The sequence below is a fragment of the Gossypium hirsutum genome, chromosome A07 (genome assembly GCF_007990345.1).
Source record: "Gossypium hirsutum isolate 1008001.06 chromosome A07, Gossypium_hirsutum_v2.1, whole genome shotgun sequence".
Lineage (NCBI taxonomy): Eukaryota > Viridiplantae > Streptophyta > Magnoliopsida > Malvales > Malvaceae > Gossypium > Gossypium hirsutum.
Genome location: NC_053430.1, coordinates 86,769,848 through 86,782,826, shown reverse-complemented (window position 1 = coordinate 86,782,826; position 12,979 = coordinate 86,769,848).

Genomic DNA, 12,979 nt, shown 5'->3' with positions numbered 1-12,979 from the left:
TTGCAGGTTTTTGAAAAAGGAAATCATTTGTCGATATGGTTTTCCTAAAAGAATCATTTCAGATAACGCCTTGAATCTGAACAACAAAATGATGAAAGAAGTATTGAGCAATTTCAAATAAAGCATCATAACTCATCACCCTATCGCCCGAAAATGAACGGAGCTGTTGAAGTGGCCAACAAGAATATTAAGAAGATTATTGGGAAAATGACCGAGTCATATAAAGACTGGCACGAGAAGCTACCATTTGCTTTGTATGCATATCGCACATCTGTATAGACATCTATGGGAGCAACTCATTTCTCTCTGGTCTATGGAATGGAAGCTGTGCTACCTATCGAAGTTGAGATCCCTTCTCTACGAGTCTTAATGGAGTCGAAATTAGAGGAAGCATAATGGGTTCGAGCTTGATATGACCAGTTAAACCTCATTGAAGAAAAACGTTTAAAGGTAATTTGTCACGGACAGATGTACCAGAAGAGAATGATCGCGGCCTATGACAAGAAAGTACAACCAAGAGAATTCCACGAAGGAGAACTCGTGTTGAGAAAGATTCTCCCAATACAAAAAGACTTCCGAGGAAAATGGACACCAAATGGGAAGGACCATATGTCGTAAAGAAGGCATTCTCGGGTGGAGCTTTGATTCTCATTGAGATGGATGGGAAGGAGTTACCTAATCCAGTGAATTCAGATGCTGTGAAGAAATATTATGCCTAAAAAAAAAGGGAATCAAGGTGAAAACCCGAAAAAGGCGTCTTGATAATAAAAAGGATCAAGGTGAAAACCCGAAAAGGGTGTCTTGATTAACACAAAAGATTAAGATGAAAACCCAAAAGGGCATTCTAATGAAGCAAACCCGGGCATAAAGAGCAAGGCATTTCGAACGGTGGGTCAAACAGCGAGACTACAGTATTTGAAGCATTTCTGAAAGCTCAAAATCTTCTACGCAAGAAGCCATGCTTGAAAATATTCTTAATTGAGGAACGTCGAAGAGTTCTGCGTTGAATATCTAGAGCATTTGTATTCGTTGAATGCGATCCCTTTTCTCTTTATGACCCTTTTTTACTATCATTGGTTAACTTTCTTTGTTTGCTACATTTGAAATAAATAAATGTGAGTTATCCCTTTTGTTCCTACCTGACCATTTTCATTCATCTAATTATGTGGTTTATTTACATGATAAATAGTGAAATGACATACTCTAAACAAAAGAAATGTTAAGCATTACGCGGATAAGAATTCGATAAGTACAAGAGCCTCAAAGCAAGGACAAAGTTCAACCAGGGGCAAAAGAGTGATATATGAGAAACACAGATTGTTCGTGAAGCTTGAGGACGGGTATAGGGCCTAAAGAGAAAGTCAAGAGCCGAATTAATGAATGCAGATCATCACAAAAATCGTGATGAAAAAGGACATACGACAAACATGTCTGAGGCGCATAGCAAAATCATGTAGGCATAATGGCACATGATAACATCTTGCATGACATATACAAGTACTCCAGTAGAGCAAGAGGATGTGATGATAGCTGTACTGAATCAAAGGAAAAGACACCTGAGTTCCACCAGATGACATCTTTTGGTATTTTGATGTTTTTATTTCTGTTTTCAAAAATCAACTCATATTACGAGAGGTGAGTTGAGCCTCAAGACACGTTGAGGTATTTTCAATTTCTATCTTTCAAAAAAAATCAACTCATGTTGCGAGAGATGAGTTGAGCCTCAAGACATGCTGAGGTAATTTTCAATTTCTGTCTTTCAAAAAAATCAACTCATATTGCGAGAGGTGAGTTGAGCCTTAGGACACATTGAGGTAATTTCAATTTCTGTTTGTCAAAAATCAACTCATATTGCAAGAGGTGAGTTGAGCCTTAGGGCACGCTGAGGTATTTTCAATGTCTGCTTTTCAATTTTTGCTTTTCAATTTTTGCTTTTCAAAAAATCAACTCATATTGCGAGAGGTGAGTTGAGCCTCAGGACACGCTGAGGTATTTTCAAATTCTGTTTTTCAATTTATGTTTTTCAAAAATCAATTTATATTGCTAGAGGTGAGTTGAGTCTCGGGTCACATGTCGAGGTATTTTTAATTTATGCTTCAAAAAAATCAACTCATATTGCGAGACAACTCATATTGCGAGAGATGAGTTGAGCCTCAGGTCACACGCTGAGGTATTTTCAATTCTTTTTTTTAAAAAAAGTCAAATTGTATTGCGAGAGGCGAGTTGAGCCTCAGGACACGCTGAGGTATTTTCAATTTTTGTTTTTCAATTTATGTTTTTCAAAAATCAATTATGTTGCTAGAGGTGAGTTGAGCCTCGGGTTACACGTCGAGGTATTTTCAATTTATGTTTAAAAAAATCAACTCATATTGCGAGAAATGAGTTGAGCTTCAGGTCATACGCTGAGGTGAGTTGAGTCCTAGGTCACACACTAAGTTCACAGGCCAATCTATTTTCGATGTTTGATTTCTCAATAAAGAATAAAGATTGGAGTTAATCGAAGACACAGATTTTATATCCCTAAAGTTACAGTGAAGCTAATTGAAGTTGCAGTGGAGCTGATCGAGGATATCAGACCTTGCCTTTCTAAAGTTGCAGAAGAGAAGACCACAAACCTTATCTGACTAAAGAGATGGAAGAGCAGATTTAAGCTGTAGATCTTATCTTTCTGAAGTTACAGTGAAGCAAATCGAAGCCACAAGTCTCATATAATTGAAGTCACATTGGAGTAGATCGAAACTACAAGGCACATATCAGAAGATGCAGTGGATTGAACTAAAGCTACAGGATGCGGTGGACTAGAAAGAGACTACCTGGATGAGAAGAACACCAAAGAAGTCCATACTTGGCAAGACTGGGCAAAATTGGCCTTTCTTTGTGTCTTTGCTCTATTCCCGTTATACGACAATGAGCAAAGAGGGGCAGCTGTTGTAGGCCAATTTTGGCCCGTTTACAAATTACCCGGGCCCATTAAACCATTTAACCCATCCTTAAACCCAAACTAAATAAAAAACTACCCAAACCTACCCAATAGACCCATTTTACACCCTCAGCCCAATACTAACCAAATACCATTAGCCTAAAACCTAAAATTAACCTAGCCCAACAACCAAGCCCAATCCCAAAACCCTAGCGTCCCACTTGCCTCTGCCACCACCTACCCATCGATCAACACCATCCCCTGGCGCCACTTGCCCCACAGTCACCTCCACCATTCAACCACCACCTGCACAGCAAACAGGACACGCAACAGCAGCAAAAGATAGAAGTAGATAGTGTAACCAAAAGGGGGCTATAAAAAGCCGAATAGAAACCATTGTAAAAGGGTTGGTTTTTTTTTTTTGAATATTCAAGGAAAATAAATCAATACAAAAGTTAGATTTCAATACATACACAAGCAGTGATTCAAAATACAAGGGTAACATCAATTGAGCAACCAAAATACCAATATAAAAAATTTAAGGTGATTTAGTCTTTTATTTTCATTTATTTTCAGGTCTATACTTCTATACATTTCACATATATATAAACTAAAAATATGTAAAAAATATATAAAAAAATATAAAAAAGAACTTACCTTTTGGGATTCCGCGGTGGCCGGCGTCGGTGCCGACGACGGTCCGACGATCGGATGGCGATCGACCCAATGGCTGAAAATCGCTCAGCTCTCCTTCTCTTCCTTTTTTTTTGATCTGGGTTACAAATGAATTTTTTTTTTCTGATTTTTAGGCTATTTATACTGATTAAAAAGGGCGCCGTTTTGGCATTAAAATCCAGGGCACAAAACGACGTCGTTTTGCCCTGGATCGGGTCGACCCGACCCGACCCACTTAGGATCCGCGTGTTTTGGCTCTTAGGGGTTAATTGTGCGCGCAGTCCTTCCGCTTTTTTCAATATTTTGCAATCAGGTTATTATTTCTTTTAAATTGGGTCTGAAATTCATCGCGCTTTGCGATTTGGTCCTAACTTCAACGACGTCGTTTTAAATGTTCAGGTAAATTGCTTATTTGACCCTCTGCAGTTGTACGTGCATTCAAATGGATCCTCTTGTTTATCTTTTATTTTAAATTCGCCCCAAAACTTTGATTTTAATCCAATTTTAGTCATTTTTTCCTTTATTTTTCGTATTTATCCTGAATTTTATACTATTTTGCTATCTAATTCGGCTTTAAACATTAATCATGTTATATATAGTGTTGTTATCACTATTATTTTATATTATTATTATTATTATATTATATTTAGCTATATTTTTTAATGTTTCGTTTTTTACTATTACATGCATATATAATTTTTTTATTATATTTATTATTAATATTAGTACATATATTTTATTATATGGGCATATTTATACTTTTATATACAGTATTATTTTCATATAGTGTTATTGTAGTAGCCCAAATTTGACCGGGCTAGAAACGGAATAAAAGAATTAAATAAATATTTATTTATTTAATGTCCATTTAAAAGTCCATAAATAACCAGCCCAATAGACCCATTTAGCCTAAACCCAACAGACCCGTTACACCTAGCAGCCCATTTACAATCAAATACCTAAAGCCCAACTAAACTAACCCATTAACTTGTAAATCACCTAAAACCCGGTTACACCCGAGCCCAAATACCCAAACAGACCCAGGAATAAAGTGGCCCAACTGGCCCAAATCATTACACCAAGGCAAGAAACCCTAGGGTTTCTACCTTTCCCTCCTGGCGCCGCAATGTCTTCTGGAAGCTTCGAGGAGCGTCTGTCTAGTTCCCCGAATCGAGACGGCCATCAATGCTCTGTCTCAGGTTTCCAATGCCCTATCAGTGCCTCGCCGTCTCAACAGCCACCGATCGTGCCCCCATCAAGGCCACGATTCCAGGCCCTGAGTCACGCCGTGATCAACGCCTCCGGTAGACCATCGTCAAGCCTTCGTCATCGCCGGATTTCTCGCAAACATCTGCAAGAAAAGGAAAAAAATCAAAGCAAGATTGCAGTAAATAGGTTAGAACAGAGTTTGGAAAGAAATCTTTTGATTTCTTTCCAAAATAGGCAGTAGATCAAGGCTATAAAGCCTTTTCTCAAATTTGTAAAAAGGGATATACAGAAATAGAGAGAAACACATCACAAAAAGCATTGTACATCAAACCTTTGCAATAATATTTCAGAAGGTGATTATTTTTCATACTTATCTCTTTTTCTCTTTTACGAATATATGAATCGTTTTTTTTAAAAGTAACATTTAAAAGGAAAGAGGTTACCTGTGGAAGGACGAAGGTTATTAAACCTTCAGACCACCGCGTACGGCAGCACGTGGGCACTCGTGGGCCAATGGTCAGAGGCCTGAGGCCAAGGCCAGAGAACCCCTCCTGTCTCCTCATTCAGAGGATTTTTAGATTTTTTCTTCTTCTAAACTGATTGCTAAATAAGTTTTAGGCTTAAGTTTTAGCTTATAAAATCCAGCAAAAATGACATTGTGTCTGTTTAAACAATAAGCTATGAAACGGCACCGTATTAGGCAGAGGATCTGCGTGTTGACCCGATTTCTCGGGAAGGATCCGCGTGTTTTCATGAAATGGGTTAATTGCCCAATTGGTCCTCTCGCAATTTTTATATTTTTAATTTAATTTTATTTATTTTTTAATTTAGCTTTAATGTTTTAATTCTGTTTCAATTTGGCCCTCCCAGTGATTTACAACCGCATTAGGGAAAACGCTGCCGTTTTGGGAATAGGGCGATTTGCCCAATGAGTCCCTTTTGTTTTATGCGTGTTTTAATTAGGACCTTAATTCAGCTTTTTTTTAAATTCGCCCCTGTAATTTTATTAAACTTCAAATTTAACCTTATATATTTATTTCTATTATTATATAAATATAAATTTTATTGTTATTTGCTTTATTTTTATTTTTAAATTATATATTATATGATTATTTTATATATTACTCATATTATTTATATACTATATATTATTTTCACATATATACTTTCATATTATATATTATATTTATTTTATATTATTATGTCATTTTATACTATTAAGTATTTTTATCTACATATTGTTATCATTAAAAGTTTTAACTTGTATTATATTTATTTTTATTTATATGTAAATAATTACTTTACTTATATTCTATTATTACACATTTTGAAGATATTATAATATAATAATTTGTATAATACGTATATTTCATCATTAATTACTTATTTCATATTATTCTAAACTTATATTTATATATTATACAATTATTTTATTGTAAATATAAATTCTTTCACATATTTGATATTTTATACATTATTTTTTCTAAACCATTATATTTTATATTTTTATATAATTATTATTTTTATAAATATATTTTTATATATTATATCATTAAATATCACATTTTTTATATGCTCATTCTATTTATCAATCGTTTGTATTATACATATATATATTTTTATTATTATACAATATTTGCTTTTGCTTTAGAATTAATGTATTATTGCTATGTTATGTATTTTATATGTTATGTAATATCTTAGACCTTTATAATTTATTTTCAAATGCATTTTTTTATATATACGTGTTAAAATTGTATATCATGCATCATTTGTGTTTAAATATATGTTGAATTATATGTTTAGGGATTTTTACCTACTTTTCTTAAATATGCATTGTGTTTTATGTATAGTTTTTCTTATTTATTGTCATGTTTTATTTCTTATATATGTTGGTTAGTGTATGATATTTATGCTGTTATGCTATTACTTATCTATTATTATAACATGTTATCTCGTATGTTATGTTAATATGCTCCTTCATGCTTCGGTTTTAAAAACGAGACTTCAAAGTTTTCAAAAAATAAAAGGCAATGCTTGGTATTTGGAAGCTTCGAGAAAAGTAGTGCCCTAACTTATTGGGTTGCAACTTTTCTCGTTGAGTTCGAATAGTCAAGTACCCTTCTAAGTTTTTAAGATTTTCAAAAAACGAGCAACTGTCTTGGAATTTCAAAGCGTTGTGCCCTAACTTACTGAATGTGGCGTTTTGTCGTTTCGAGATAGAGATTTCCAAAAAGGCTAACTTAGTATCAATATTTTGATACAAGTGAATCCCAATTTTCAAAATCAAAATATTTTAGAGAGGATTGTATCTTAAAATTTTTAAATTTCCGACCTTAAAGACATTTGATAATTAATTAGGTACCAATTTTTGGGCGTTGCGAGGGTGCTAATCCTTCCTTGTACGTAACCGACTCCCGAACCCGTTCTTTTTATTACGTAGACCAAAACTAATGATTTTAAAACAAAATTTTTTAAAGGTGATCCAATCACACCTAAAAAGATTGGTGGCGACTCCTGTTTTTGTTTTCTTAAAGTCGATTTTCATTTTTCAAAACTCGATTTTAAAATGGTTTCGACAGTTATATTTATTATTATACTTATTATTTTCATTATTATCACTTATTATTTTATTTTAATATTATTATGTGTTATTTGGTGTATATACAACCTTTTGTTATTATTATTATTATTACAATTATTGTTATTGTTAGTATATGTTCTATTATATATGTATATACCTTTAATATATATGTATATGTTTATGCAATATTATTAATAATTGTTTTGTAACATTATTATTATATCTAATATGTATATATATATTTTTAATAACTATATTATGTACATATTTTTAATAATTGTTTATTTTTAATATATACGTATATATTCGTGTAGTATTATTAATATATATTTGTTTGTTATTAGTATTTCTAATGTATATTGTATGTATTCGTTTGATATTATTATGTATATATATATTATGGTACTATTATGTAAATACCTTTCATTCCTATTATTACGTATATACTTTAATGTATATAGATACATATAGTACTGTTAGTTTTTTTTTTATATATTAAGTTTACGTCACCTTACTTATTATTCTTATATGTTTATGTATGTTCGTTCTTATTTCGCGTTTAATAATATTGTCATCATGTTTAATATCGCATACATTGTTATTGTTTTAATATTATTATCGTAGTTATTATTTGTTTCGACGTATTTCTAACTTTGTTATGTTTTGTTACCTCCCATTTTTGTATCATCTCGCTGTTCACCGCTTTAAAGATTTTTATTCATGTTTTTTTAATTTCAATAAATAAGGCAATGTACCGATTTAACGTTAAGCCATCGATTTCATCGTTATGTTGGGTGAAATTCGTCGGCTCATGTTAAAGACGGAACACCCTTCTAAAAAACTGAAAACTAAAAATTCTCATTTTTCAATTGGATCAGGATTAAATGTCAAATTGAATTCGTACTTTTGAAAATCAAGACAACACGAGTTTAATAAAGATACCAATTTTGGGCGTCGCGAGGGTGCTAATACCTTCCTCGTGCATAACCGACTCCCGAACCTTATTTTTCTTTGGATTTTCGCGTAGACCCAAATTTGGCCTTCATTTTTGTTCAAGAATAAATTTTCTTTTCAAAAAAGATGATTTATTAGGTGTCCGATCACACCTAGGAAAAAAGATCGGTGGCGACTCCTTTTTTTTTTTAAATGTAAAGTCGATTTTCAAATTTCCAATAAGTCACCTCAATTAGCGATAGAAAGCAAAAAAATTTTTACGTCGCTACATTATTGATTATATTTATTTACTTGAAATATTTTTATAGAAATATTTATAAAAATACTTTAAAATATTACCAAATGATATCCAAAAACCATAAAATAAAGTTCATTTTGTCAAAATAAGTCTAAAAAATCTAAAACTCAAAATTATTATGAAAAAACCAAGAAATTGAACCAAATTATAGTGGACAATTCAAAAACTCCGAAAAAAAATCGAACCAAACTCACCTTCACATTCAACTAAATAACTAGCTCAATAACAAACTAAACTTAAACTAACTAAAAACAGAATAAATTTGGAGGAGAACCCATGCATAATGATAAATTTAGTTGCTGCTGTTTACTCCTATTGTCATTTTGGCCTTAATTTTTTTTATCACTTTGGCCCCCAACAAAATTTAGTCAAATTATTGTTTTCTGGATTAAAAAATCTGGCAAACTGTTAAATTGTAATGATGCTAATATGACAATCTACATATACTTCATAGAAAATAAAAAAAAATGTATAAAATTTATTAAAAAGAACCTTTTAAAAAATTCACATTAACAATAAAGTATAAGTGGATTATTAGTGAGTTGCCACATCAGCAATAATAAATTTCTAATAGGTGAGACAATTTGACTCAAAATTAAAGGTTGACAACCAAAATGATCTAAGAAAAAAAAGCCAAAGTGACAAAAATGTAAACGCTAGAGGCTAAATTTGTAATTATGTTTATTTTTTATTATATAAAATGTTATATGCTTGCTATTACTTATTATATATTTAACTCAAATTTATGCAATGGTGGCACCACGAGGCAAGCAATGGCCTTAGCCCTCCTAAAATGGGAAAATTTCCCTTTAAACTTGCTAATTTTTGTAAAGTTATAAGTTAATATGGTGAAATTGCTTATTTAAACCTTAAAATGGCTTTGTTGGAGTTGTGATTTGCATCAAACCTCTAGTTTTTCCTGGACAACTTCTTAAATGCCCTGTTGAAGTTTTGGGTGAGAAGGGCTAACTACACTCACATATATTCAATGGTAGCTTCATCCTTAGATGCAACTGGGCCTGCAACTAGTAATACTATGTTTTTCTTGCTTTGCCCTTGCTCTTCCTTATATATTCAAGATTAAGCTCAATGGTTTGCAATAAGCCAATGAGTTCATCAATCATTGTATCAATTTTCTTTGCCTCTTTTATAGTAGTCACCTTGATTGTAAAGTTTTCAGTCAAGTATCTAAGCACCTTTTGGACTAACTTAGCATTGGAATACTATTCGCCAATAACAAACACCTAATTTGTGGTGTTGCATAGCTTTTGCACAAAACCCAAACAAAGTCTCATTATCTTGCATTCTAAATGTCTTAAATCTTGTTGTTAGCATCTAGAGCTTAGGCTACTTGAAAATATTAGTTCCTTCATGAGCAATTTCAAGAATAGTCCAAGCTTTTTTTTGCAGTAGTGCACTTTGAGGTACACCTAAACTCTTGAGGATCTACTCCATTAAAAATTGTATTAAGGGCCTTGGAGTTTGCATAAATGCTCTCATATGTGCTTACTAGTAGGCATGATTTGAGCCATGGACATAGGGGTTTTAAAATTGAGATTCCTTTCGTCTCTACAACAAAGCAATTATAGGATCTTCATTTTGTGCGCTAAATAGCTTACCTTACTTATAATATAAAAATAAGAAATGGATACAAAAGTTTAGTTACGTAGTTTGAAAACTTCCTATGTCTATAAGGTATTGCCCAAAGGGTAATCTTCTATAAATCTCTTAGTACAAGATGTAATTTAAGTTCAACCACTCAAGAAATTGCAACTTTACTCTTATACATAATCTAGACCACACTCCTCATTAAGACTTTCCCTTTGACAACTTAGTTAGAAATTGAACAATAAGAACAAATTATTTACAATAATTTCCACTAAAGCAAGTTCCTTGCTCGAATACGATAAATGCTTTCAACCTTTCACATAACACTAAAACAAGTCTTCTCTTAAATAAGCACATAATGTCTTGTTTAATTATAATTAATGTGAATCTCTATCTCGTTGAATTTAGCTTGATGAAGTCTTCAATATAGAATAAAATTAGTAAATACCTTCTTTATGTAATCTTCTAAAAAAACATATCTTCAAATAAGAAAACTTGAAGATTGAAACATTCGCTTAAACATGATAATGTAATTATTTTATATTTATTGAAATTAAATTATAGGGTAAACTACAAAAATAGTCACTTGTGTTTGCTTCAGATTACATTTTAGTCACTCATATTTGAAATGTTACGTTTAGTCACTTATGTTATCGTTTTGTTATGAAGTGGCCACTCTATCGTTAAGCTCCATTACCTCCCTAATGGTGGTCCTACGTGGCAGGCCAAATGGGTTTTAAATGCCAACTTGGATGTTTTATGTGGAGTCCAAATTAAATTTATTTAATTAAAAACTTATTTTTATCCCAACAACTGAACATCCAAGTTGGCATTTAAAATTCATTTGGACTACCACGTAGGATTGTCATTAGGGAGGTAACAAAGTTTAACGGTAGAGTGACCACTTCGTAACAAAATGATGACGTAAGTGACTAAAGTATAACATACGTAGGACTGCCATTAGGGAGGTAACAGAATTTAATAGTAGAGTGAGCACTTCGTAATAAAATGATGACGTAAGTGACTAAAATATAACATTTCAAACATAAGTAACTAAAATGTAATCTGAGGCAAACAAGAGTAACTATTTTTATAGTTTACTCTAAATTATAATATAACCGAAAGAATTTTATTGATTAGTCTCACTAGAATAAATGCATTCGAAAATATAACGCTCATGGAAAGTCTTATTACGGACCTAATTTACTAAACAATTATTGTGCAAGAACAAGACATGTTACTAACTTATGCAAGTTCACGTTGTTTTTTTTAAAGGACTTCCTTTTCAATTTTGTTTTCCAATTCTAACATTTATGACTTCATCATGCATTATAAAACCTCAAGAAAAATGATGCTTAGGGATTCAAATCCTTCCATGTTCATATTTTATTTTAATAACAAACACATGTGTAAGCAATGCAGCTATCCCACTTGTTTAATTAATTAATTAATTTTATGGTATACTGCTAGTGAAGTTTTCAAGGCTCTGTTTGTTTGTCAATAAAATATTTTTCATAAAATATCTTTTGTATTTTACGGTGTTTGTTTGGTGGAAAATAAATTACTATGGGAAAACATTTTCTAAAACACGAGTAGAAGAAATGGCTTTTTACGGAAAACATCTTACCGATTTTATTCCTGTAAGACATTTTCCATTTTTCTCCACTCTCATCACTAGGGTGAGTATTCGATTGAGTCGAGTCAAATCAAGTCAAAAAATTTTGAGTTAGTCGAGTTGATGAATCTTATTTTAGCAACGAACTCAATTTGAATTTTTTCAAATCGAGTCAAAAAATTTCGAGTCAAATTAATGAATCTTATTATTTATACTCAATGTTCCGTTTACATGGACTGATTATTTTACTAGTAGACGAAGTACAAGCTTTTAGATTAATTTTGAATAAAGGAAAAAAAGAGGGTGGGGCAATTCAGGAAGGAAAATAAGACTAATTGGTAAACATTTATTAAAATAACGTAGTTTTGCCTTCTAACTTGATAGTTTTGACTTTTAACTTTAGAAAAGGCAAACATTTATCAAAACGACGTAGTTTTGCCTTTTTTTTTATTTGGATTTTCGGATAACTCGAATTAGGGTGAGCGTTCGATTGAATCGAGTGAAACCGTTCGAGTTAAATTAGAAAAATTAATAATGTTAAATTAAAATCTTGAACAATATAACTATTTTTATATTAGAACACAAAAATTTGAAAGAATATATATTTGAAAACTTTTTAAGAAAAAAATAAGATATTTTAGTATGATAAACTTGAATCATTAATCACTTATTTAGATTCTAAAATTATTATTTTATTAAATTTTTATATATATTTTTAAAAAATTATAAATTTTTAAAAAATATAAAATTTAGAATTTCTATAAATATTTTGAATTTTGAAAATTACTTTGATTTTTTTGTAATTTTTGTTAAGAGAGAGACCAATTTGCTTATTTTCAAAATTGATAGGGACCAAAATAATATTTATACTAATCTGTTATTCAAATTATTCGAGTTATTCGAATTGTAAGAATTCAACTTGACTCGAACTTGAAATCCAAAATTTCTTATTTGAGCTGACTCGAATAATTCGAATAACTTGATTTGATTAACTCGAAATTTAAAATTTTTTCGATTTTTCGAATCGAATCAAATTTTGTTCACCCCTAGTCATCACAGCGGTCGTTCTCCTTCACTCTCTTCACATCAGTCATTCTCCTTCCTTTCTGTTCATCA